We start from the raw sequence: 27,075 nt of genomic DNA, 5'->3' as shown, positions 1-27,075 counted from the left end.
CCTTCTGAGGTGACATGCGAATTCGCCATGTCCGGTCAACACCTGCGTCCTTATGAAATCGGCCTTGGGAAGTTGCGTCATGTCGGTGGTTACTAGTGGCCGGAATTCATATGTTATTCTTCCTTTACAGGAATCGTTCCACCTCTCTTGCCAGATGTCCTCAGCTTTTATTTGGATATAAGCTGCCGCATGCCTGTTTGAGTCAAAAGTGCCCGGAGTTCATCTTGGAACATGGCTCCTCTGCCCTGGCGGAGCTCCCGGATGCAATTCTGCTTCTCGATTTCCAGGTCGACAGGCAGGATGCCCGCGAGAACCCCCGCTGCGTCTGTCGAGACCGAAGCGTATAGTCGTCCAAAGTAGCTAAGAGCTCATACAATTTTAGGGGTTTAACGAGTCATTATAAAAATGTTAACTTATGAAATGATTTATTACGGGATTGACAAACCGCTCAAGTGAACAGCAGCAGGTAAAAGACCCTTTGAATTAGAAAGTTTTAAATCAACCTATCCTCTTGCCTCTTGGTGGTGTATCCAGTTTACACTTGGACGCATCTTCGACCCAACCTCTAGTTATGCCATCATGGGTATCAAACCACGTTCCATCCAAAAATACAAAATTTCTATTTTCGGCTCTGTATTTCTGAATAGTGGCAATATATTCTGTTCGCCATGTAAGCAGTCTTGGAGTTCCCATACTCGTAATTGCACATCTTTTATTTAATTTCTTGAATGTAAATCCAATGTTATGTAAAATTTTCGTCAATGTCTCGTTTGAGTAATTTACAGGAAAACCTTTTGCAACTATTTTTTTTTAATTGCGTCCAGGGTGGGAACTTCTTTGTCCTTATACATATATTATAAATAACATTTTTCATTTCTAAAATTAGGTTGTGATTCAAAAATGTTTCAACCGATCTGGTGCGTTTCTGTCGTTTTCGTTTTAAACTTCCTTCGGGCAAGTGGACAATCCTTTTAACAGTGCCATAAGGAACTCCGGTTAATTCCGAAGTTTCAACAACTGCAGCTTTTATACCACGTTGTAGAAGTTTATTGTCGACTCTTCTAATTATTGTTTTGACATCATCACAGTGGTGCTCTCTTCGTTTTGGTCCATTAGGATCGACCCTATCTAGGTAGAAGAATCAAATATTAGTAATCTTACACTCTCTCAACTTAATTTATTTTTTTTCTATTTTGCTTTCGTAACAGAACTGTTAGGATACCAAAAACAGTATCGTAATAGCTAAAAGCGGTTCTATAATAGCGATAGTACAATTTACGGTTATCATGTTGGTACTATTTTGAAATTGTCAGACTCCTCTGCCAGAATCCTCGAAAATCTAGAGGATTCTATCCTCGAAAATCTAGAGGATTCTGGTAGCGTTAGCCAATCTGTGCGAATGTCCCAAAGCCGACAAGTGAGTGTTTCAATTTTTTTTTTGCCAACCATAAAATTCCCCAGAATTTTAAAATTCTTACTTTTGATTTAAAAACGGCTCAAAATGGTGCAAAATAGAAATACTATAAAAACAACGTGACCGACAATGAGTGAGTCTGTTGACAATGAAGCAATTGAAAAATATTGGTGTTTTTTCTCTCGTAATTGGCACTGAACGGATATTTTACGTAATTTGCCAAATTTTATTGTTACGAACATATTCAGTTATTCTAGATCCCGCCGTATAAAAAAATAAAGGAAGTAAAATATTCTTACCTATTTCTTGTTCATTTTCATTCTCATTCTCATTCTCCCGATATCCAAGACCTGTTGCAGTCCTTTTTGTATCAGGTCTGCAGCTATTAGGTAATTCTGTCTCTTACCGAGACCGTCTTTGCAGCACGTCTAATAGTCCCTGATTAACGTGAGGTTTGCCATGCAGACTTGTATTAGTTTTCTCATGTCACCTCGGTCCTCTTCTTTTAGTTGGATCGGGTTAGCAATTTGGGTAGCCAGCGGGTCTTTTTCATTTTGGACCTGTGTCAGTTGCGCGCCGTTAGTGTTTCTGCGCGTTAAGATTTTGTCCGCCGTGTTAGGCATTGCGGAGGCCTAGTGCCCCCTACCTGGAAGGTGCACTAACACAGCACAGCAGTCGTTGTATTTCCTCGGTGTACGGCAACCCCCACAGGTCCCGTGTGTAGTCCTGGTTGCACGCTGCTGCGGCGCTACTACACGGCAGCCCGCAAAACACCCAACGTATTGCTGGTTGCCTGCTTGGGTGACGCTATATCGAGGGTGGATTTGTTCCGGGAGATGGCGCTGTGTACGGCCAGGCAGTAAAGTCACTAGATATACAGGCAGCAGAGATCAGGCAGTAAGATCCAGGCAGCGACCGCTACCGCACCCAGTTGGCCAAGATGGCGTCAGTTTCCTGTGAAACTAGCACTATGTTTTCCACTTAATTGTTTACGTTTTCAATAAATCCTTCACCAAATCACTTTGCACTGATTCACCTTTAGTGTTTATTCCAGGTCGTCGCGGGATTTCGGGGTCCAGGCACCGTCGGTGGTCCACGTGTGCACGGCACAATTTTCTCGCTGGATCTTGGTGATCCGCAATGATTTTCTATTTAAAACACATCGCCACACTATTTTAATATGCACTGGACACTTTGTTGAGGATATTTCACTGTATTTCACTATTTAACGGGAATGTGCCAGGAACCACTCGGAGCTCGACTCGACACTTCCGTTCAGCTCGAGCGCACGCAACAGGATGCTTCTGTCGGTCAAGTACATCTGGACCATCTATTTTCCCCCACGAGGCCGTGTTGAACACGTTTTACACGTCCAACGCGACCAGCGCGCAGTACTCCTTCGGCCAAACGAGCCGGAATTTGCAAGTTCCGCCACCTCCAGGACCTCCTTGATCACGTCCATTGCGACAACCCCTGCCGGAAGCCGAACTGGTTGTTCGACAGCCCTCCACGTTCATCTACATCATTCTGCAGGCGGGCCTTGATGAGGTGCTCAAGCACCTTCCCTAACGTGTCGATGAGGCATATCGGTTTGAATTTTCGCTGTTCTGTCCCATCGTCCTTCGGGATCAGGACCAGCTTGGCCCTTCTCTACCGTTCCGGGAAGGTCCTCTCCTCGAGGGCTCCGTTAATGACTGCAAGAATCACCCTCGGCGCCACCCTTGTCGTTGTCTTTATCGCCTCCGCCGGTATCCCGTCGGGGCCTGGTGCCTTTCTTTTGACGAGCCTTCCTACAGCCGCCTCCAGCTTCTCCTCAGTAGACGCTTTAACCGGTGCATGCGACCGCCGTTTCCATTCTGAAGCGTCGCTCTCCGGGAAGTCTCCCTACGGCTGTCTCCACCTCTTCCCTCCTTCCTTCACAGTCAGCTGAATGCACCGCAGCTCTCCACACTGGAGTTGTTGTCGGGTTGCCCGGCTTCGGTTGGTATTTGTTGGTGGATGTCTTAACATGCTCCTCTCCTGGTGAGGCCTCTCGTTTTACCTCCTTGCCTCCCTCTTTCACTTTTTTTCGCCCACTTGCTCTTATACTCCTGGCACGCCATCTCGTGCGCCCTGTGCCCCTTCTGATTGCAGGCCGCGCAGTGAGGTTCATTTTTGGAATCCCTCGCCTTGTGCCCTGGTTCACAGCACCTCAAGCAGCTGTCCTCCCTGTTTATTTCGTTCTCGCAATTTTCCCTGACGTGTCCGAACCGGCATCTGAAACACCTCCTGGGAGCGTTCGCGCTCTCGATCCTACACGCGTTCCACCCGGCGTTCAGTTTTTCCGACTTAAGGATCTTATTCGCCGTCTCTAATGGGAGCGTTGCTAAAGCGAACAGCTTGCTGCCCTTGTTAGGCTTTGCCGCCATCGTCACCACGATGTCCTCTGCTCCTTTGTCCCCTTCTGTCGCCTGTTTCATCAGTTCCTCCCTCACGTCCTCCGCGGTCGTGCTCTCGTGGATGTCCTTCTGCGCGGTCACTGCTTCTCCCATATTTTTTCTTCGATCCTCTTAATGAACGCCTCTTTGACTTCTTGGTTTTCCGTGGTGGTTATTTCTATGTTTCCACTCTTGGTCTCCCTCAGGTTTTTGATCTTTATGCCGATGTCGTGGACTTTCACCGTGTGCTGCATGTTCCTCAGCAGTTTGGCGTACGTCACCGGTTTATCGCCAGCTTTCTTGCTGATTACGATTTTCTCTCTGTTCCGGTTTACCCTCTTCCACTGTTCTACTCCGTCTGTCTCCTGCTCTGGAGCTCTGGTCGCCCGTTTCCTGGATCCCGTGTATATTACGATGTCCACTTCCTCGTCCTGGTACCTACACGTACTTGACGAGCTTTCTCAGTCGACTTTCAGTCATCAGGTCGACCACTGGGGGACTTGGGCGTTTCAGATCTCGCAGTTTGCAGATGCCCTTAAGCTTCTGCAGCGTGTCCACCAGGGGCTGGTCTGCTTCCGCCTCACGGCTTTCCCGGTCATCGACGCCCGCGATGATGACAAAAACATTCAATGAATTGGCTTCAGAAAGTTTAAATATTTGCCCAGGTAGGGATTTCAAAAATCTTTTAATCAGTAATAGACCTGCAATAATTTAAAATGTATTTTAAAAATATTCTTCACTAACATAATGTTGTAGGCAAGCCTTTCCAATAGTGCTGCTAATGTACCGATCCCGACTGAAACATTCTCTGTCACCGCAAACACTCCTTTGCTTGCTTAAATCTTCATTTTCTTTTCCTTCGTCTACTTCCAATGTTGTTGGTATTATAGCAAGTACTGAATTCCGTGAAATAATTAAATTCATAGTCACATCTCCATAAATTTCGTTGTATTTAAGAATATGTACAGCTGGTTTCAAAAAAATCGGGAAATGAAAATTTTCCTAATGTAAATTTGGTTTTGTCGATTTGTCAATTAATTGTCTACTTGACAATACCTATCAAGTGATTTTTAAAAATGTCATTGAATTTTGACGTTAAATCTAACCTATCTCTCGTAAGAAGGTTTCACACTATGGAAAAATTGCAAAAATGTGTCAATTTTATTCTGACAGTTCCCGTTTTTTTTGCAACCAGCTGTATGTTAGGAACGATTATTATCGACTGTAATTACACAAGAGGTTTCATTTAGGGCCGGTTTTTCGATCGATGATTAATTTTTGATTAAGGTTTAATTTGTAATTAACACAATGTTACCGTTTTTCAACCTATGATTAACAAAAAAGTTCATGTTAATTCTTGATTAACTTAATCATACGATGTTCTGTGAATTAATCGGAATTTAATGATTAACGTCAAAAGTGACATTGCCGATTTATTGAAAATTTATTATTAAAATAGTAAAACCATGAGCAAAGAATAATGATTGATGATATTTATGACGTTAATGCTTATAGTAGTGATGAAGAGCCACCAAGGCCAAAAACTATACGCTTTAGGCCCAATCACTTCGAAGAACGGGACCAAAAAGATTTTTTTAGTCGCTTTCGTTTGTCTTCGCGAACAGTAGAAAGATTGTTAGAAGAAATAGAAGAAGCTATTTCCCATCAAAGTAACCGATGAGTTTTGTGGAGTAGTCTGCATCAAATTCAGGTGTTAAAATACCAGCAAAATTTTTATTTCAGAAATGACTGTCTATCGCCTCAAAATCAGTTGCTTTTTAGTCTGCGATTTTATGCAATAGGAACGTGGCTGGAGACTTGTGGTGTACACAAGTAGAGCTCTAGCGGCGTTGCGTCCAAATTATATTAAAATCCCCCCAAACCGAAATGAAATTAACGAATGTAAACAAAAGTTTTTTATAGTACTTCTAGAAATAAGTGAGAACAGAGTCAATTGCTTTATGGATGTAATTATCCTTGCTAAAATGGTTAGAGATTGATACCCAACTGTTAGGGCACAATAAAAGCAATTGACTCTGTTCTCACTTATTTCTCTTTAACATAGCAAGCTTTCCTAATTGTATTATAGGGGCATAGACTGTAGAAGTACAATCAGTAAGTGGAGAAAATGCGGAAATTAGTTTGAACCAAAATTACAAATTTGGGTCATTGTTTACTTTACCTAGGTATTTGTGGAATTTTCGCGTTTTTTCTGGCTAGACAGCCGCAGGGCGTTCTCCTACATCGTTTCCCACCACTCAAACCTTGTGCAAATGAATTTTCCTTGCCCTTTAGACATTGATCAATGATCATTGATGCGACCTTGAAACACAACAAGAAAGAAAAACAAGGGCATTTTGGCAAGGTTTGAGTGGTGGGAAACGATGTAGGAGGACTCCCTAAGGGTGTCCACAAGTAGCTAAAGTAAACAATTACCTAAATTTGAAATTGTTACAAATCACAAACCACCAAGTTGTCAAATTTGACAGAAAAGTTAATACCAACGTAACAAACTTTCAGTTAATTTTTAATTAGCTAATCATAATTGAATTTTGGTTTGAAAAACGCTATCCATGATTAATTTGAAATTAATCAAGAAGTAATGATTAGCTAATCAAAATGTTAATCATCGATTGAAAAACCGGCCCTAAGTCGGATATAGTTATTTTTATATTAAGTGCGCGAAGAGAGTGTTTTTTGTGCATGAAAAGGTCTTTTACGCCGAGACGAAGGTCGAGGCAGTATAAGCCTTTGAATGCACAAAAACATCTTCGCGCACGAAATATAAACAATATTTTTTCTATAATTGATTAAAAAAATTGAAATTAAAAATTCAAATTTTTGAAGGAACTCTGAAGTTTCAATGCAGTGACCATGTTGCTAGGTAACTAATAATAATAATAATAATAAGTGCGTGAAATGAAAAACAGAAATAGTCGTATGCGTGAAATTGCATTTCACACACTGTTTTGTATGGTTTCTATGGTTTCGATCTTACTAACAATGCAAAAAAAAATACACGTCAGAAAATGACCCACTTCAGGCACAGGTAACTATGCGTGAATTTCAATTTTTTGACTCAATTATAGAAAAAATATTTTTTAATATTTTTTGCAACGAAAACGTATTGCTTAGCAATTAGACGAGAAAAATAAAAATAATAAATAGATAAAAGCATGACGACCGTAGGCCGGAGTTGATTTTATCGTGCCAATTTTTCGAGTCTAATTGTCAAGCAATTAGTTTGAGTTGCAAATAAATATTTTTCCTGACTAAATGAAACCTCGAGTGTAATTCGGCGAGACAATTTAATCAATGAACAATACAAATTTAATGTTTTTATTTGGTATTAAAGGTATTAGATGCCTAGCAACTAAAGGTATAAGTTACCTGAATGTTTTTGCCGGATAAAAGTTAGGGCAAACTTTTATCCGCTATCAAAGTGACAAAATCACAGCGCCTTATGTGATTTTTTATACATGAATTAAATTGTCTATGCAATTAATAGGCTTAACTAACCGAAAATTTCGATTAAAATGCCTTTATCCGACAAAGTGACAACACAATGACAGAAAGCCATGTTTCAAACCGCGTGGTTCCCAGTGATGCCAGATGGGGTCAAGCGCTTGTCTCTAGATTGTAGAGTCAAAATTCCCTAGAATTCCCTAAGCTAAAGAAAAAAAACTACTTTTTTTTATAAATGAATTTTATTGCAACAAATAAACGTAAAACATAAAAATGTGTAAAAAAATAACAAAAAATCAATAGACAATAAAACAATAAATTAGTATGTATCTATAAATTCTATTAAAAACAATATAAACCAGAAAGTTGTTTGGAAAATGACAATTACAAATTATATTTTGATCGTACAGTTTTAACTGACATTCATATTCAGCATAACAGACCAGACATTATTATTTTAAATAAACAACAAAAGCAAGCATATCTTTTAGATATAGCTGTTCCAAATTCACACAATATAACACAGACATACAATACAAAAATTAATTAGAACTCTCCGTTGCTATGAGAAATCTTTGGTGTTTAGAAAAAAAATCGATTTTACCATTTATAATTTCAGATGGTACCTCAATCTCTTTTTAAAAATTTAAAAATTTTGGAATTAGAGAACACACTGGTGGTTGAAATTCAAAAAGGTATATTATTATACTCATGTCATATCGTGAGGAAATTCCTTAACATTGAAACAGAACATAATACACAACAAAATCAAAATGCGGAGGCGAGACGCCGGTAATTATGTTGATAAGCACTGCACTATTACTTGATAGTAATATCCGTAATAGTGTATGTACTCCGGCAAAATTGCCGTGCCGCCGGGTGGAGGTGGGATACGAATTTAAACAATATAAAAATAAATTACAACAAATTCTGTTGTTATAACGTAAGATATAGGTAATTAATTTTTATTTATATAAATTCTGTGAATGCATTCGTTTTAAATGATCATCTGTAACAATCACTAGAATTCGCAAAGCGAACAACGCACACCGCATTTAATGCTTCACTTCCTATTTTGTTTCTTTTTTTTGTTTTCACATCTGTGACTACAGAAAATACCCTTTCGGTTTCCGCGTTACTGTGTGGCAAACTCATACACAAATGCGCCAACTTTGCGACGTTACGGTATTCATACTCATCTTGAAAGTTCTTATAATTTTTTAAACTGTGCCAAAAGTCTTCAATTGAACCTTCCAGAAATTTTTGCTTTTCCACATTACTTTCGCTAAAATTAATAGCAATTTTCTTCCATTCTATATCAATTGCAGTGACATTTATGTTTTCTAGTGAATTAAATTTACTTGAAACTATTTTAAGGGACTGCAGTTGTTCGGGTTTGGTTAAACTGAAGGCTATTTCTGGTTTTAAAAATTTTAAACTTTCAAAAAATGGGTTATTTAGAGGAAAACGGTCTTGGAGATCTGTTGCAACGGTTGTAAGAAATTCTAGACAAGATTTTCGAATAGAATTTTAAATTTCTTCTGGCAAGTTACTTAAGAACAATTTACACTCTGGTCGCAAATCAATTGTTTTTAACTCTAAAAAGTTTCGCGGGTTTTTACAATTAATAGTAAAATCATTTAAATATTCAGTTATTCAGATTTTATAAAATGTGCTATGATATTTTAAAAAAATTTTCTACATTCCTGTTGTAATTAGTGAACCAACATTTTTTTCGACTGAAAGAGAGCATTAAAAGTGTTAAAAAAAATTAGAATGTAATTGAGGAATAGCAAGACTGCTTTTGTAGTACTGTTATTTAATTAATCCAAAATTGAAGATATTATTTTAGAATTATCTTCCAACTGAGCAACCCGAAAATAATCTAAAAGTATTTGCCAATTATCTAAAACACGTTTGATGGCGTGCTGCATGCTCAGCCATCTAGTTGCTGATAGTTTGAGCATTTTTTGTGTGGTACCTTTAAAAAATTCCTGCATTTGTGCAAGTTCTGCCATTCGTTTAGCGGAAACCGAAAATAGCTAGCTACATTTCGAACAAATTCTTCCGATGTGCGAGGTAACTTTGAGCAAGCATTGTTTGCAACCAACGCCGAAGAATGACAACTGCAGGGCAGAACAATTAATGCATTTGCTTCAGATTTTAAACGTGTCATAAAAGAATTGTGTTTTCCCAGCATGGCATTATCTGAAGCTAAACCTATAATATTTTTTAGAGGATTTTTTTTCGTATTTAAAGAGTCTTTAAAAGCAGCAAATAAATGTTCTGCATCACATTTTTTGGCGTCAACTGTAACCAGTTCTAATAATCTGTCTACAATTTTACCTGAATCATCTACATATTTAACAACTATGCATAACAGTTTATTAACAGAAATATCAGTACTTTCATCTATCAGTACGCTAAAATATGTTTCACTAAGTATTTTTGTTAAATCAACTGTAATTTTTTTCCAATAACATTTTTAATTATATTTACAGTCTTTGTACGCCCTAACTGAACATCTGTTAAAATAGATGAATCAGGCAAACAGTCTTTTAATAAAGGTACCAAGTGTTGAACTATCTGAAAAGCTACATTATGTTGCGCAAAAAAATTAGCCAACTTAGTTTCGGCTTCTGAAACCTTCCGGTCGTGTATCGTGCTTTTTTTAAAAAAAGTTTGAACAGATTGCAAACCTTTCATCATTCCTACATTTTTCTTGTGTTTTGCGGTTGCTGCATGTTTCTCCAAATCAGACTTTCCTGCTTTCAAATCCGTGTTACAAGCTTGGCACACGCCCAGAAATTTATCCTTTGGATGCTCCTTAGCCACCCTTTGAAGAATGGATTTTCTAGCCACTCTTCTTTAAATTTTTGGGAATATACTTTCTGTTTTGGAGCTTCGTGTCTTATTTTTCTGTTTTTGATAGGAGTTGGGGCTCTTGATGTTGAAGACGGTTTCTGTAAAAATAAATATTACATATTAATTATACCTACTTAGGTAATTATACAGTTTAGGTCGACAAATCTGACGCATGCGCAAATGAAACTCCGAAATTCCGAAACTCAGTGAATTTAAAACTGGGTTCAATATTTACGGGTCCAACATAAAGCATTGTCTGTTTTTAGGTACTTTAAATATTTAAAATAAATTGTTATTAAACAATATGGTAACATCGCTAGCAAAATCCGTGTGACATTCAATCATTTGCACATGCGTCAGATTTGTCGACCTAAACTGTATAATTACCAAATTTAATATGTACTTACGTTTCATCAGATTCGTCGGAACTCATTTTTGACGAGAAACTAACACTTTTACACTCGCTTTTGTAATAAAAAATCGTCTTTTTGAAAAAAAAAACTTTAATATGTGCGCAATTGAGTTGCATTTGCATAATGTGGGGTATATTTATAACACAGTATAACCAGTAGCGACACGAAATGACAGGTCCATAAGAAAAGCATTGGGTCGTTATGAATATGAACACGTCTAAATGACGGTTTGGGTAGTAAAGTCCTTGAAAATGGTTTGAATTCGTTTGAAATTTGTGGTGGTAGCCCTGAATCACTATGAATTCTCTGATTAATAAATGTAAATTCCACTAAAACTTTCTGCTTTCTGAAATATGCCTGAATTTGTATGTATAAGGAGTTGCCTATTCATATCACACGCTGTTTGAGAAGTGACGGTTTGGGTAGTAAAAGTCAATAATGGTCACGTTCGCAAATCAAGCTGTCTGTCGCTACTGGTTATTATACTGTGTTTATAACCTCGGGCGAACACGTGATCAAAAAGTTTTCAGGGGAATAACATAATTTCAAGCAAGGTAGCTCGGTGGCCGCATGGCTGTCGGAGACAGTGCTCCGAGGTCGCGGTCCCGGCGCTAGTGGGTTCGATTCCCACCGAAGGGGGAGGATTTTTTCGAAGGAAGGAAACTCCGCCGTGCCATGGATGTGTGTGTATGTCTAGTAGGGGCTGACGGTAGGGTGATAGAAGGAAGAGCGACACTCTTTCGACCACCACAGCGAGGTCAGCACGGGTTCGAGTCCCGTCGGGAAAAGGCGCCCATGGGTGTATAAGTGTTGTGTATGTCTGTGAATGTGAGGTGGAATGGGCATGGGTGGCCGGGGAAAGTGCCCCGGAGCCCCGTCGCACCACCTGAAGGAAGGAGAGGAGGATAGGCAAAATGGAATTGGAAAAAGGAAAAACCGCCGACCGAAAAGGTACCGTAAAAGCCGTATGGCAAAAAACGGGAATGGCATTTAAAAAAAAAAAAAACAAACATAATTTCAAGCAAGTAATTTTAATAATTAAGTGGGATTTATAAAGTCTTCTGCAGCCGCAACAGTTGCTGTAGCGGTTGAGGTACCCGCAACCGCAGCAGTGGTGGCAAGGATACCAATTTATAAACTCCATGCCGTTGCAGTTGGTACCATACTGATACGCCACCGGTCAACACATAATGTAACATAACCTATATTTCTTTGTTGTTAAATGTTAATCTCCGTTTCTTTACAATGATTGATGAAAAAGTGCTTTTGGGAACTTTTGGGTTGTTACTGTGTTCTTATACTAAAAGCGGATCGTCGAAGGAGAAGATATAAAACAAGGCTAATTAATAGACAAAGGAAAACTCGAGGCAGTTACAATTATTTTCTGAAAATGAAAGCTGCAGATCCGGAACAATTTTTTAAATACACCCGTGTATTATGCTGTCAATAACCAATACCTGTTTTACCGACTCAATTGCTTACACCTGATTGGTCGAGCATTACTGAATCCGCAGCAGTTGCCGCAGAAGATAAAAATTGATTATATCCAACGGCACAGCTGCAGCTGCCCAACTGCAACCGTGGCTAATACCGAACTTTATAAATGCCAGTACCCAATGCGCATCTTTTAACTTCTTGCCGTTGCGTCAACAGCAACAGCAACCGCTACAGCGCTACAGCAACTGTTGCGGCTGCGGAAGAGTTTATAAATCCCACTTTATTGTTTAAAAAACATAAAAGACCCCTGTAAAAAAATCAAGTTTTTATAATGTTTCCGTTCATTAAGAGAGGGCGCATATTGGTATTACTTTTTTTAGACAGGATTCTTCGCAAGTATTTTTTTAAGTATGTATTTAAAAATCAAAGCTGCTCAGTCATGTAAAGAAGACTAAAATTTTTAGGTTTTTATTGCAAATTACAAAAATCCCTAGAATATTGAAAAAAATTGAAAAAAATCCCTTTTTCCCTTTTTGTCAAAAAAATCCCTAGAACTAGGGAAAAATTCCCTAATCTGGCATCACTGATGGTTCCGAACTCAAATCCCCCGTTTGCTAGCGCCAAACGGCTTACAAGTGCATAATGGTATTTTGCTCAAATGAACAGGCCGGAGAGAGCCAAGCGTCTCGACTATTTAGAAGGTCGTGCTATAAAATATCCAAGATTCGAACTTATTTTGGATACATTCTGGGCTAGCAAAATCTAATAAATTAGAATTGCAAAAAAAACATGGAATCATAACACAAGGTAGGTTAGAACAATTTATAACTTTAATATTTTTCTCCAAAGTAGTTTGTTCTGGATTGCACATTTCTTCTTTAATAAATCTGTTTTTCCTTGACAAATATGTATTATCTAAAACTGGTTTCAGCGTTGCAGTTATTATCAGCTCGCAAATCTGATTTTTATGTTCCAGACAAGATGAAAATATTGGATTTTCTAGCAAATGAGGGCCCATTATCTCAACCATTTGGTGGCATATACTCCGCAGAAATACTATTTACTTGAATTGATTTGGATGTGATTGGAACAGTTGGAATGACGAAAGACTCGACAGGATTTTGGGGTACAGGAATTTCAACCGGAGTTTCAGTGGGAAAAGTCTAAAAAACAAAAACATTAATAAGATGACAGTAATTAATAACTGGAGGTCCCTGATTATGATTGTGAAAACTAATAAGTAATTGATCGAAAAATGAGAAGAGGAAGCTCATTTTGTTTTCTCATATTTGTGGTTGACTTCGCTTCTATGTATATTTCATGTATCAATAAACACCACAAGTCTTTTTTAATTATAGATACTTACAAAAATAGAAGGACAAGGAACAGCATCTTTACATAAGCGTCGTCTTTTGGGAGTTGTAATTATAAAGTCTTGTTGAAAATCCCGCTCACAAATTTCAGAGTAATCCGTAATTTTTGTAGTCTTATATTACAAATACAAATTAAAAGGTTGTCCTTATCATTGTCTCATATTGCTGGGAATTTTAACACGCTTTCACCATTTTATCGGCCACCGAGGGCGCGCAATAAGTTTCTGTCTTCTTTTGTTTCATGGCCACCCTACGGCTTGTGGTAGGTGCACTAGCCGTGCTCATAACCCTGACACAAATTTTGTAAGCAACTTTGCATTCTAGATTATACTTATTTTTTCTATGTGATGAACCTCTAATATCCCGACTCGGCACGCCTCACTTTTCGTCACGTGTCAGGTCGGGTTTTGTGATCAGGTATCGCGGCGGCACCAAATATCAGATTCAAACGTGCAAAATAATAGTTATTTTCGATATAAGGACGCTGTCGCATCATTTTTCAGATCAGGTCAGGTCAGGTGTAGTCGGCGTTTTAATTTTTAATATGATTTACTCTTACATTTTGACAAGTGGTGCATAGTGGGGGGTGCCGCGTCGGCATAGACAAATAAACCCTACAGGATACAAGTTAACCCGAGGCTGAAATTTGGAAACGAGTTGCAGCGCCACCCTTGACAACAGACAGAAGCACCGGTATGTCGGCGGGAAAAATCTATCGATTTAAATTTATCAATTTCGTACAAAATTTTAGAAACAACCAAAATATTGGTAAAAGTTTCAAATAACAACAAAGAATATAATATGGTATAAAATGTATTAAATCCTTTTACATGAGGTATATAAAACGGTCAATATTGCACATAAAATAGTTTTCAAAAACCGCGACTATAACTATACAAAATAATGAAATAAATAATACAAAATGACTATAACAATATTGAGGGAAAAAGCCTACATTATTACTTGATAGTAATATCCGTAATAGTGTATGTACTCCGGCAAAATTGCCGTGCCCCCGGGTGGTGGAGGGTTCAGGTTGAGGGAAAAAATCCTACATCCTACATTTAATAATAATCAGTAATCACAAAAACAGCTTGTGTATAAAATGATCAAAAAACATTAATAATAGTTATTTATGCAACGAGGTTCTGTGTAAATTGGGATTTTCTAATTGCCCGAGGGACAAGATTAAAACACAAGCGTAGCGAGGGTATTAAGGCCTCGAGGGCAATTAGAAAAGCCCAATTTACCCAGAAACGAATTGCATATAAAATTTTAGTGTATCGACATAATTGTTAAGAATTTCTTGAAAGCAAAAAATATTCTACCCTTTATTTAAACACAGGAAGAATTAATTCTGCCATTTCATTAAACATATTTTGAATTTTTATTTTTAAAATGGTTCAACTCTGCTGATACTGCTTTATCATTATTTTACAAACGAAATCGCTTGGAGCTAAGTCAGGGTTGTATGGAGGGTCGCAACTTATTTGCGTGCTCCTTTCTGTTTTGTAATACTTGCTCGTGCTGTAATTCAACTCTTTTTCACTGGATGAAAAAAGCAAAAGGAAATAACCACTTGAATTATTGCTTGTGCTCCCCTACCTTCAGATTTTTTTTGGAAAGAATTAATTAAAGTCCTTTGTGGTGCTTATTAATGATTTAGTTTTTGTGACTGCAAGTTTATCGCTACTTCAGAAAGAAGACTGTCCAGGGGTTATCACTTGTATTATTATCAAGAGGTCAAAAAATGCAATTTGTTCTTAAATGATTTTTCGAAGAATTAAATATTTATATGGAATTTGCCGAGTTACATCCGTCACTATTACACAACTTGCACTCGACTCCTTGAATCGAATTAGACCTTGACCCTTGAAAGCTTCGTACCATATATTTCAACGCTTCCTTCATGAAACCACAACCACCTAGAATGCACCCCTTGACCACTACATCAGATGTGTCTGTAAAATACCAAAGGTTATTTGTTTAAATAATTCATCGATATTTTCACAACCTACCTGTGTCAACAGCAACAGTATAACAACGAAAATCTAAGTTTGTTGATACATTTTTATTGCCATATCCTTGCCCTCCCATCATGTTGGTCATGTACACATTGCAGTCTACCAAGTCATGTCTATTACCTTCTAGTAAAGCAGTAATGTTTGTTGCATGACAGTTTATTGTGAGAGCTGCAAGAGAATATGTAACAAACATTTAATTTCTTCCAATAGCAATGTTTTTACCGCATTTGATCGAGCACAATCCCAGGAAAAGCAAAGCAAAGTATCGCGACATTTTCGTTGGTGCATCAAAAAATATAAGACTTGCAAAAAAACGGTCAGCGAGTTGATATATGTTTTGGTCAAGAGGAAAAAGGTTATCTTCAAAATGTTTGTTGAAGATTAGTGGGAATTTTATTAGCTTGAAGAAGTGGTAATAAGCGCCTCGAGGCCTTAAAATCCTCGCTGCGCTCGTATTTCAATCTGGCCTCTCGGGCAATTAGAAAAACCCAATTTGCACAGAAATGAGTTGCATACAAACTTTTATTGTTTGAAACGACGCCCCAAAGCTTCCAAATCTATTTAAAATGATTTCGCATTTGCTTTTGACAGTTTTGACAAATTTTTCGAGAATTGTCACTTTGATGTGTTGTCTAGGGCAACGGTCGGTTATCTAATATTTTTTGCTTTAGAGCAGTTAGCAGGCAGTTTACAAAGGAGAAAATGATAATTTATGACAGTTGAAAGCAATAATAGCTATTTATGCACCAAGGGCGTTACAACGATGATTACGCTCGGAGAACGATGAATCCAACTCGAGGCCTTTAGCCCGAGAGATGGATATCGTTCGATGGGCGTAATCATTTGGTGACGCCGTGGTACATACAAGATTTTATTTTTCACGTGTTCTTTAAAAAAAAAAAAAATTGGCATCTTTGCAATTATGAATTGATGAGGGCGTTATGAATTCATTACGCCCGCTTATTCTTACTACGCTACGCCCTGTATTATGCCCCGGTTGTTATGGACATGTTTACGTATTTCGTATCCTAGGAGTTATCATGCAATTATACTAAAGTGAAAAATAAAAAATATTAATTTGCACGACAAGCAAAAGATACATAATGCACATGGGAACATACAAAAAAACAGGCCTTAATGCCTTAACTTATAACCTACGCTTATAACAAAACAATAATACTAAATGACTACAACAATATTTAGAAAAAAAAACACATATTTAATAACCAGAGTATTCAAAAAACATTCACAAAAAAAATATTTAACTTTACACGACCAGCAAAAACTTGCAACAAATGTAACAATAAAAAAAATCTATTTATGTAAAATCCGTTTCATTTGATAATTAGAGTTGTAAAAATTAAAATTGAATTAATTTAGCAAGCCGCTACCATTTAAAAGTAAAAATAAAATTTAATTCGGTTTTTGACCCGAGAAATTGTCCTATATTGGAGCGCGTGGCCACGTGTCGTACAGGGCGTTGATTTACTTGAAAAATATTTGACTGATCCGAGCGAACAATCACGCGTAGTAGCTAGCCCTTCACAATTTTTATCGCAAGTTGTTTTATAAAAATCCAGCGCACTTGTGCATCAACTAGGTAGCAGATTAACGGAACAAAGCGTCCGTTCCTGATGGCAATTTTCCGCAAAGAATGAAAAGCTCTGACCGTAGTTGCTGCGGTGCTGGTCGCTGCCGGAAGCTGGACTCCGGGACTCCGGTGAGGGTGGCTTTTGGCGGGGGTGGATGCGCCTGCGCGGAGCGTTGTGAGTAACTCGCCTCAAGGATCCGGCGGTAGCTCCTGTGGGACACGGACTTGCCTCTGGAGAGTCCGGGACACGAAGGCGTTATTTCGCGGTAGGTCGAAGATAATGTGCGAGAATGACGAGATAAGGAAAAAAGGCCTGGGGAAGACAATAGAAAATTACCCAGCTGAAGAAAAAAAGACGGAAGGTCGACGATAAGAAGGTTGGAGGTCTCACCTGAGCTTTTACTCTGCCCTTTAGGGAAATTGTTCTGCGAGATGTCCAGTCGTGGATTTCTCGACTGCGACAGCGAGATTGTAGCCGCTTCTTCCCTTTTGCGGCACTTGACGGTAATTAGACGGTACGTTCACCACGTAAACAAGCTTGGGGTACACGCAAAACGGGAAGAGAGCTAAAATCTCTTATCTCTCCCTTTTATTAACTCGGTGTTTTTGTTAATTCCACGTGAAATTGAGCGGGCCAATGGTGTACTGCCGTATGCTGCGGTCGCAGGAAAAGTGGGTGTTGGATTTTTATGAGAGAAGACAGTTGACAGACCAAAATAAACAAAGAAGTGAGGTTCAGTTAAATGAAATTGATGGAAAATGGAGAAATCAGCAAACCTTTGCTCGCTGAGTCACACGTAGAGGACAATGGGCATTAAAATTGAACTAGTTTCGCCCACGGACTAGTTCGCGGCACGAAGGAACGAAGGCACTCAAATTGAGGCTCACGGTGCCCGAGCGTGGGCCCCCAGGGTAAAGTTGAAGGGAACAAGGTGGCTAAACTACCCTGCTAGTAAAGCTGTTTCCGTAGGTGACTGTAAAATTTTGTTCTGACTTTCGGAAGACTCTTACTTCCCCTAAATCACAAAGGGTGACGATATTCTTCAGCCCTTCACCACAGGGCGATGAAGATGAGGAACTTTAAGAAAAAAATGCGGAAATGAAAAAGGTTGACGGTGTGATTATATCAAGTATCCATCGAATTACCGGAAATGAGTATTTTAAACAATTGTTTCTGAGGCAGAGTCAAAACTGTTTTTCAGCTCGTAGCGCAAAGGAACCCTCTACACAAAAATCACGACTTTGGGATTTTTTGCCAAAAATGGGGCGCTTTAGCCCGTTACAACAGATTGAATTTCAGAACAATGGTCTGTACAAGAAAACCAACTGAAGTCTAGAAAACGTCTTGAAAAACATTCGAAATTTCTCCACATTCATTTAAAAAATAATATATCACCTCATATGTATGTGCAATGTCATTAGTGGTTTTTGCACGTATTTTTTTTTTTTCGTCATTTTCCTTAAAACTAGTAAATGTATGACATGGTTCTAAATCTTGTGATAATAATGCATAGTGAAGTGACATGCAGCGCATTCGAGTGTTTTTAATTTGCTTGATCCGTTACTATTGGCTTTCTTACATTAAAATCACCATCTAAAAACTCTTCTAAATTGTCTAATATTTCGACATCGTGGGTTTCGCAATTTTTGTCTTTGCTAGAACCCACGAGATTATTCAGAACGCTAGTTTTGAGAGCTGCCGTGAATCGGTAGCAACTGGGATTTGTGTTGCCCATGCCATGTATAATAGTCTCAAAACTGAAAACAAATTTTCGAGGCAGTCTTGATTCACGGCTCGTGTTCGCAAATACTCAAAGCTCTCCGTTTTACAAGTTTTCCATAATTCACGAAACGCTCGAATATTATTTATCCACCCATTGTGAAATTTCATTTTAACATCGTCAATTTGACCAGTTTTTGGACATTCAAATTGCCAAGAACTAATTTTCTGCATCATACTTTCCCAGAATAAATTGTGTCGGGACTTATCTGTTATAGAGCATCTAAATGAATTTCCTCCACACTTATAACGCAGATTACCATTCATACTGTCGAATAAATCGTTAATGTCATTTATAAACGTTGCAGTATGAATGGCTTCCGCAGGAATTGTTCCTGGTGACACTGCAATTGCAGTTTCAATTGCACTGGCAACTGTAGCACTCATTGTTTTTGCCGCTACAGATACCTTCATTTTGAGGGCACGATTCCCTGGCGAATTAATGTCCAAAAAACATTCGCGAATTTAATAAAGCGTGGGAAATCTTTTTTTTTTTATCCACCTAATAAGCATCTACGATGTGTTGAAATTTTGCTACGAAATTATTAGAAAATCTAATATTATAATGTGACAGTGCATTTCTTGTGTTTTTAAGTAGATGGGGCATCTCAAAAAAAGTTATAATTTTTTTATTGTTAACAAAAAAGTAAGGCCCTTCTCTCCCATCGGTGGTGGTTTCTTTTTGCAATTTTTTAACGGCCGATACGTTCGTGGATCCTTGATCGCAAACGGTGGCAACCACTTCGAAACCACGAATTTGAAGTTCGCTTATTATTTTGCATATTATTTGTTTCAAATGACAGTGTTTAACAGTATTTTTTACAAAATAATATGCGACGGGTTGCTTCCAACTTTTGCGCAAAACCTTGCACCATAAATACCAACGCATTTTTGGCCATCTCTTTTGTTCGCCCTAATGTGCCCAAATCTTCGTACTAGCCCATTATTAAGGCTGAGGCTCCGCAGTATGTTAAATCCGCAGACAAAGCTACCTCGTCAAAACTAAGATGCAAAACCTATTAATCCTATTCTTTTTGCAAATTACTTTTGACAATCTATCCAATAGATCTTTATTCACTCCACAGTGAAATGGCACATTTTTCAATACTTTCTGCAAGGTCGATTTGGACGGCAATTTTAAAATTTTAGGTAGGAACCTATAACACCTTGGTCCTCTTTTATAAATCGCGAGTGCAAAAGCTTTATCGGCAGGAGTCCACGTATTAATTTTTCTTTTGCAGTTTATAAATTGCGTCCGAATGAAATTAACTCCAGCTGCATTTAGATTTTGCTGCAACTCTTTAAATGACGAGGTGGCCGAAAATTTTGCTTAACTTTTTAATTTATTTTTTCTTCCTGGGAGTCAATTACGATACCGTTCTGCAATTAATTTCTTTTAATATTGAAAAGCGCTTAATACGTTTGGTGTCATTTCTGGGCGTTTCAGGGGACAAACGCCGCTTTTGAACGTCTTTACATGGTGACTTTGGAATTTCATTAGACTTACTCTCAAAAGAAATGTCTGAATTGATTGTCGTTTCTGCTGCAACAGTATTATTGATTGATAAATGTATATTTTCTATAATTTTTATATTTTTATTATTGTTAAAAATTGTAGGTATTGCAAATTTATTTAAGCGGTTCTTATTTGTATTTGAGAAACACTCATCAGAAAAATGATCTTCGCAAAGATATTTTCGGCCTATACAATTGTCATTAATTTTTGCGCTTTGATTAAAATTTATTGCATCAAACCAAGCTTTTCTCTTCTCAAGAGGTGCGTTTGGGATTGCAAAAAAATGTTTAGTAGGTTTTAGCCCACTTGCAGTTACAAATTTGTTAAGACACGTTGAAACAGCACAAGAATAATGTGTCTTTTTTGATGCCATTATTGTCATTGGGTACTCTTAAGATTCAGAATCACACCATCACAATTAATATCACCTTATTCTACTTAAACTTTGTATATTTCAACACAGGAATGACAGATGTACCTATTCCGAAGTGGAAAATTCATCATTGTGGTCGTGGAATTCCACCAAATAAAGTACGACAGAAATCACCATCGCATCACCTAGCAGAATTCACAAATTAATGCACGTTCATTATTATTTCATAGTGACAGTACTTACCAAAATGTACAATAATAAATAATATCGATTAACACAACACTCAAAAATTAACTAATTTGTACCTACTACCTGGTAAGATCTAGGCGCGTACCTATTGCAATTTAATTTTCAAGCACGAATATCGGCTACTTTCACCATTTCATACACGAGCTCAGTTTGTTTGTTTTCATTTGTAGTTCAACAGAAATACTATTTTCAATAGACGCGCAGGCCTGTTGCGCATGAGGTCGCTGTTGTACCAAATTTCTTATTTCTCTTTAGTAGTTAAGTGAGGCCGATCCTGGCTCACTAAAGCGCGCGAAAATTTGAATTGGTCAGTGTACTTGAAAAGTAGTGGCCGATCCTGGCTCACTCGATTGTGTCAATGTTTGGATTGTGTATTGACCTGAAAAAGTGGTGGCCGATTCTAGCTCACTATTTCTTGAGCGGTAAAGTAAACGGTTATTCGCTGCGCAAGATGTTTGATTTCATGTTGAGATGTAAATGTGAAGCGGTGACCGATGTTGGATTATTCGTCGGACGTGTAGTTGAAATGTCATTTCGAAACGGTGCTCGAACTTGATGCAGTCGTCTGTGCAAAAGTTTGCATTTCTGTTGCGATGGAGAGTCGAGGTTAATTCAAAGCGGTTGCAGATTTCGATTCATTCGTCGGACGTGTAGTTGAAATGTCGTTTCGAAGCGGTGGTCGATCTTGATGCAGTCAGAGATAACGTAGAGATTGTCAAGTACGTGGTAAAATACTATCCGAACTACTAAACTGGGCGACTGGAAAGAATGATCCACGTGTAGAGGGCGTCCGATCATGGCGTGTGGTTAAAGTTACTACAATAACTGCATATGTAACTTTAGCCACCCGCCACGAGCGTGGGATAGGGGGCGCCAAATTTAAAATGTTGAGTTCTAAATATCGTAATTTAAACTGGTAACATCGATCAACCAAAAAATTTGAAAAATCGTCCAAATTAAGAACATAGCTCAATCTGCACGATTTATCAAAAATTTTGGTTGATTTGATGTTACCATATGGATGAAATAAGTAAATATAAAATAAAATTCAGCCTCATCAATAGTGACACAGATAATTTATTAGTGTTATTGTTAAACGTTATCAAATAAGGTGAAAAGTATACATATGTTCATTTATGAGCCATTTTTTTACGCTTCGTCTTCTCAGCTCTGGTGTCTTTTCGCTCACGCAACCGCTGTTGATTTTGGCATGGTGACGATTTTGCTCAAAAACCTTAAGCACCTTGCAACTTCTCTTCATTAGAATTAAATCCACAACATTTTCCTCTATGGTCCATCGTCGTCCCCTGGATTCGCGCCGTGCATTCCTCAACTCTGACACAAGAAAATTCACTGTGCTCATGGCCATGCCCTTAAATAGTTTCTGTACCACTTGAGACTTGTCAAAGGCACATAAGGCTTTGAAGTCATTAGATTTTTTTGCATATCTTCTTCAATTTCCTCACGTGATCTTCTTTTCTGCATGTCATATCCATTAGCTTCAATTTCCTTGGCGTAGCAGTTGTTCGGGATATATCCTTCATTCCTTTAAATAAATTTTGTGAAACAGACCCTTTCGGTGTGCTGGGAGTGAAGGAGTGCATTGCAGATACAGCCATTTGGGGCGCACAAACTTCCATGGTTATATCTGTTGGAGAAAAAACAATTGATATAACTTTTCAAAATTACCAAATAAAATGGAAAATGGAATTACTCTTGCAATTTGTACAACATAACTTATTACATTTATTAAGGAAAGAGCTAATGAAAGCATATATTAATGATAATAATTTAAAGCACATGTTTAACAATTAATAAACATATGAGCTGGAATGAACAACCACCAGTTACATTGCTTTCTGATTATACATACAATTGGTAGGAAAGGAATAAGCACACCCTTGAGAGTAGATAAATGGTTCATGCATCAGATGTGCTGTGACTTCATGTATTAAAATGGCGACACAGCATTCTTGTGACACGAATCATTTATGAAAGCCCTGTATCAACCCATTACCAATCACCAGTATTCAATGCCCATGTTTTCCTGCCATATTTTGTCATAGTATGTATATTAGACATGCGACTCCAATACTATAATTAGGTAGGTACCTGCCCCAACTTGATAGGGAAACGATGCATACTCTGCACTTCATCCTGTGATGACTCACAGACCAGACAAAATCGCGAAGACGGCATCTTAACTAAAATAAGAACAGACTTTATTAAACACATTTGTCTACGTTGTTTCTAGTTTTAGGAAATAAACGAATGTTATTTTATCACGTGCATATTTTCAACCGTTACACAATAATAACTTTTAGATAAGTCTACTTACGGATAACGAAAGCACTTGATCACTTGATGCACATGAAAAACAAAATCAAAATGTTGTTAACGTAGACGAGCAGTAATTTGTAGAAAATTTAGCACAGGTGTTAACAGATGTCAAAATTGTTGTTGCGAATTGTCATTTATTTGTCACTGTCAAATGTAGTTGACGTCAGACGTAAACAGCTACGGTGCTACCACCTACGCGTGGACTGCAACTGTGGGAGGGAGATCGAAATAGGTAAATTCCATGCTAGTGACAAAGAGAGCAAGCATACAATATTTTGTTGACTTGCGGACAAAATCCTCTATCCGCTTGCCGATCTCGCGTTATCTCTGATGCAGTATTGCATTGTGTGTGTGCAAAAGTTTGCTTTTCTGTTGCGATGAAAAGTTGAGTTCGATTCAAAGCTGTGATCGATGTCTTGGCTTAGTCGTTGTGCGTGCGTGCAAGTATTTGATTTCATGTTGAAATTTAAATTCGAGTTGGTTCGATCATCGAGCGCTTAAAAGTTTGATTTGATGTTGAAGTGAAAAAAAAGCGTTTTGAGTCGTTGTAAAATTGTGGCGCCTTATAAAATGAAGTTCGATTTTGGATTAACAGCAGCAACACCAACAACAACGATTGCCTCATAAAATTGTGTGTGATGAAAGATTTCTTCTCATAATCGGCAAGCGGCTGGGTGAACCTCTACGACAAAGTTTGCGGACCCTGCAGAGGAGCGCCAATCAGTGTTTCTTTGAATTCCCCGGTTTTGTTTAAAGATCTTCCCAATGAAATCGTCCGGTACCGAGTCCGGTAGATTCTGACCGGTTAGTTCCTCGACTAGCTGCTCCTGTGTTGTGCCTTCTGACACGTCCGAAATTAGCATCCGGGGCCACCGTTTCTTGATGGGAACCGCTTTTAGTTTTAGGTCTTTCAAGACTCAAGATTCTGCAAGCTTTAGTATGGAGTCATAATGGAACTCTAGGTGGATAGTGTTGTCCTTTAGCGTTACAATTTTATCTACACGAATTCCATAATCCCGGGGGGCGCGAGTTTTAAGTAGTCGCTTTGTATCTGTAATCTGTAATCTGTAATCTTGAACTTTGGGGGCGCGGGAGTCGAAACTGGGGCTTTGCTGACTGGTGTGATGGTCGGAGGGCGAGCGACGATCGCCCCGCCCCGTAAGTTGGGGCGGCCGTCGAGTTGGCAAGTTGCGCAGCCACCGCGTTCTTAACTATTTCCTCTATCTTAGTCTCGTCTATGGGGGTCCCTTGGGAGACTGCTGACGTCGCGAAGTTACTACATAGTAGATTATTTAGGCCTGCCTGAATCAGATCCAAGGCTAGCAATGTTGTCTGTCTTTTGTTGAGGGTTTCCTTTAGCGTTAGAAGAAAGTCGCGAGCTACGGTAAGGTTGGCGCTACATACCATAATCACGCTACGAGGGTCCCTCATGTCGGTGTCGCCAAATTGCACGGGTGTTCCCAGCTGCGCCGCCACGTTGGCCTCTGCGCTGGTTGTGTTGCGGCGGGTGGTGACGGTCGAGGTGATCGGCTGGGTGGTCATGAATGGGCGTTTTCTTGGTGGTTTGGTCTCCAGCAGTTGCACAGTCGGCAGAGGACCCCGTATCCTCTACCTGGAAGGCACGGGAAAAAGAAAACACAGCAGTACGCAGTTTTTGTAGTTATGCGCGGTATAATGTATTAACTAACACCAGAACACAGATATTGCAGTGGTCGCTGGCAAAAGCCCAGTGACGCCACAAGGGTTTAGCTCGAGGGTCGCTTTCTACCTGCTCACAGAGCGGTTCGCAAGGCACGTCCGCTCGGGTCGAGCGCTCGGAGCAGAATAGCCATCACGGCCAATAAAAAAAAAAGTTGCCCGTGGGCACATACAGGCTGTCCCAAAAATGGCGTACTAACGGTCCACTACGGTGTAGAAAAGATTACCGTAAACGCCAGAAAAATGTTAAAAAAATTCTATTGGACTTATTATCTGATTTGGCGGTCTTTGAATGTGGCACTTAACAGGTCAATTATCTTGAAATATATGTATAAAATTGTCATGACAGCTACGTCTAATCGTACATATTATCACAAAGTACAAGATCACTCACTATCAATATCTAATCCTGCATAATAGAGAATTTTGAAGTTTTGGAAATCGAAAAAATTATTTTAAATCCTCTACGGTAACATTGCAAGGTAATGATGTATGAATATATCATTGATTGCATTTATCGTAGTATTATCGTTAATAATAATAATAAAAATAATAGATTTTTTTGTCGGAAACATTTTTTCCAAATTTTTTTCATGTACATTTAAGCATCCTCGATAAGGTAGTAAGTAGTTTGTACGCCATTTTTGGGACACCCTGTATATTGACAAACTTACGCCAAATTGGGCGCTGGAAATTTACAGAAGTTTTGCTCTTAACTATTTCATGAATGTTACATATTTCTTATACTATTGATTTCTGAAATACTATTTACAAAATTCGTCTTCAATTTGTTTCATTTTCCTGGGCAACAGTGTAAAGTTTGAAAATTCGCATCTTTTTGATGACGGTTGTTTTGTCAAATTTTGAAGTGATTGTATGTGCATGTGTGATTGTTTGAAAGTCTATGGTTTTACATGTGTGTTTTCAATGTGTGCTGTGTATATGTGTTTTTACCTGAAATTGTTAATTTAAAATTTGTTTTCAATTTGCAATATAATGACCTATGTCTAAGTTTATCTTAATTTGTGTCTTTTTTTTATAAAAAAATATAAAAGAATAAAAAAACTTTGTTTATAATCTAGTTTACAGTTTACAATTTAATGACCTATGTCTAAGTTTATCTTAATTTGTCTTCTTACACGAGAGAAATTTTTTTAACTTAGTCTACTCTTGACATGTAGTTTGTTGCATGAGAAGGAGCCTGTGTCTGATTAATTATTATCATTTTATCCTTGGAATTACATTCTGACCTAGCCTAACTTGTAGCGTTACAAAACGCCACAATGGCGATTGGCCGGAGTAGGAGGCCAAGAGGTCCTACTTATGCTCGCGGGACTAATAGATCGCTGTTCGAAAATCAGGAACTAGCAGATAACGCACGGCATTTCGCAACGCGACGCGCCCACCCTGCCTTCAAGTTTTTTACGTCGCTCATTCCGGAAGCGGAAGTTTCATTTTTTAGAGTCATTTGTGCCAGCCACCACGGGGGGGCTGGAGGAACACTTGTTACCCCCGCAAATGTCAGGCTGAGGTGGCCTCACGACTCTAGGTTGACGAGCTGCAACCTATCTATCGGAACCCCACTTTCACTTTCTCTTTCTCTTCCATTTCTCTTCTTCTTCTCAGCGATAGGTGACCGTACGGCAATGTTGGGTCCCTTTTCCTCTTTCGTAACTTGCCGGAAAGTCACCTCCTTCTTTTCAACCCCATCTTTCTTCCTGTCCTTTTTTTGACCTGCGAGTTACGGCAATCAACATCTGAATTGACATGCACGACTTACCGACACTTTACCGCTCCAAAATCTGAAATTTCCCGGTCGGTGAAATTCGATGTAAACAAACCGACGCCATGACGGTACACCTGTCGCGACACGGCTCTCGTGTAGTACCACCGGAAATGCACATTTTTGATTGCGCAGTACCCTGCAAGCGCATCACGCCTTATCGCGCAACTGAATAAGGTCGAGAATCGCGCGCGTGACAATTTTCGCGATTTATGGGACTGCGGTGCCGGGATTAAAAATGCGGAAGTCGTGGCATTTCGTCGAGAGATGCCGAGGCGACGCCAGCGGAACGCATTTTCGAGTTAGTGGTCGAGTGACCCTTGCATTATAGAGGTAA

General features: G+C 38.8%; 2 long non-coding RNA genes across 2 annotated transcripts in view; both read right to left on the bottom strand.

Annotated features, from left to right (window-relative positions):
* LOC138127757 (uncharacterized) overlaps positions 1–27,075 on the bottom strand; it is a 299,284-nt gene that overhangs the window by 70,121 nt on the left and 202,088 nt on the right. The window lies entirely within an intron of this gene.
* On the bottom strand, positions 14,699–15,737 carry LOC138129728 (uncharacterized). The gene is made up of 3 exons (XR_011159362.1): positions 15,631–15,737; positions 15,403–15,576; positions 14,699–15,345 (listed from the first exon to the last, which is right to left on the bottom strand). It is a non-coding gene; the product is annotated as an uncharacterized lncRNA (long non-coding RNA).

This window comes from Tenebrio molitor, chromosome 4, assembly GCF_963966145.1.
Source record: "Tenebrio molitor chromosome 4, icTenMoli1.1, whole genome shotgun sequence".
In the NCBI taxonomy this organism is placed as follows: Eukaryota; Metazoa; Arthropoda; class Insecta; order Coleoptera; family Tenebrionidae; genus Tenebrio; species Tenebrio molitor.
The sequence above is the reverse complement of the archived record's forward strand: the minus strand, read 5'-3'. Positions and strand labels throughout refer to the sequence as shown.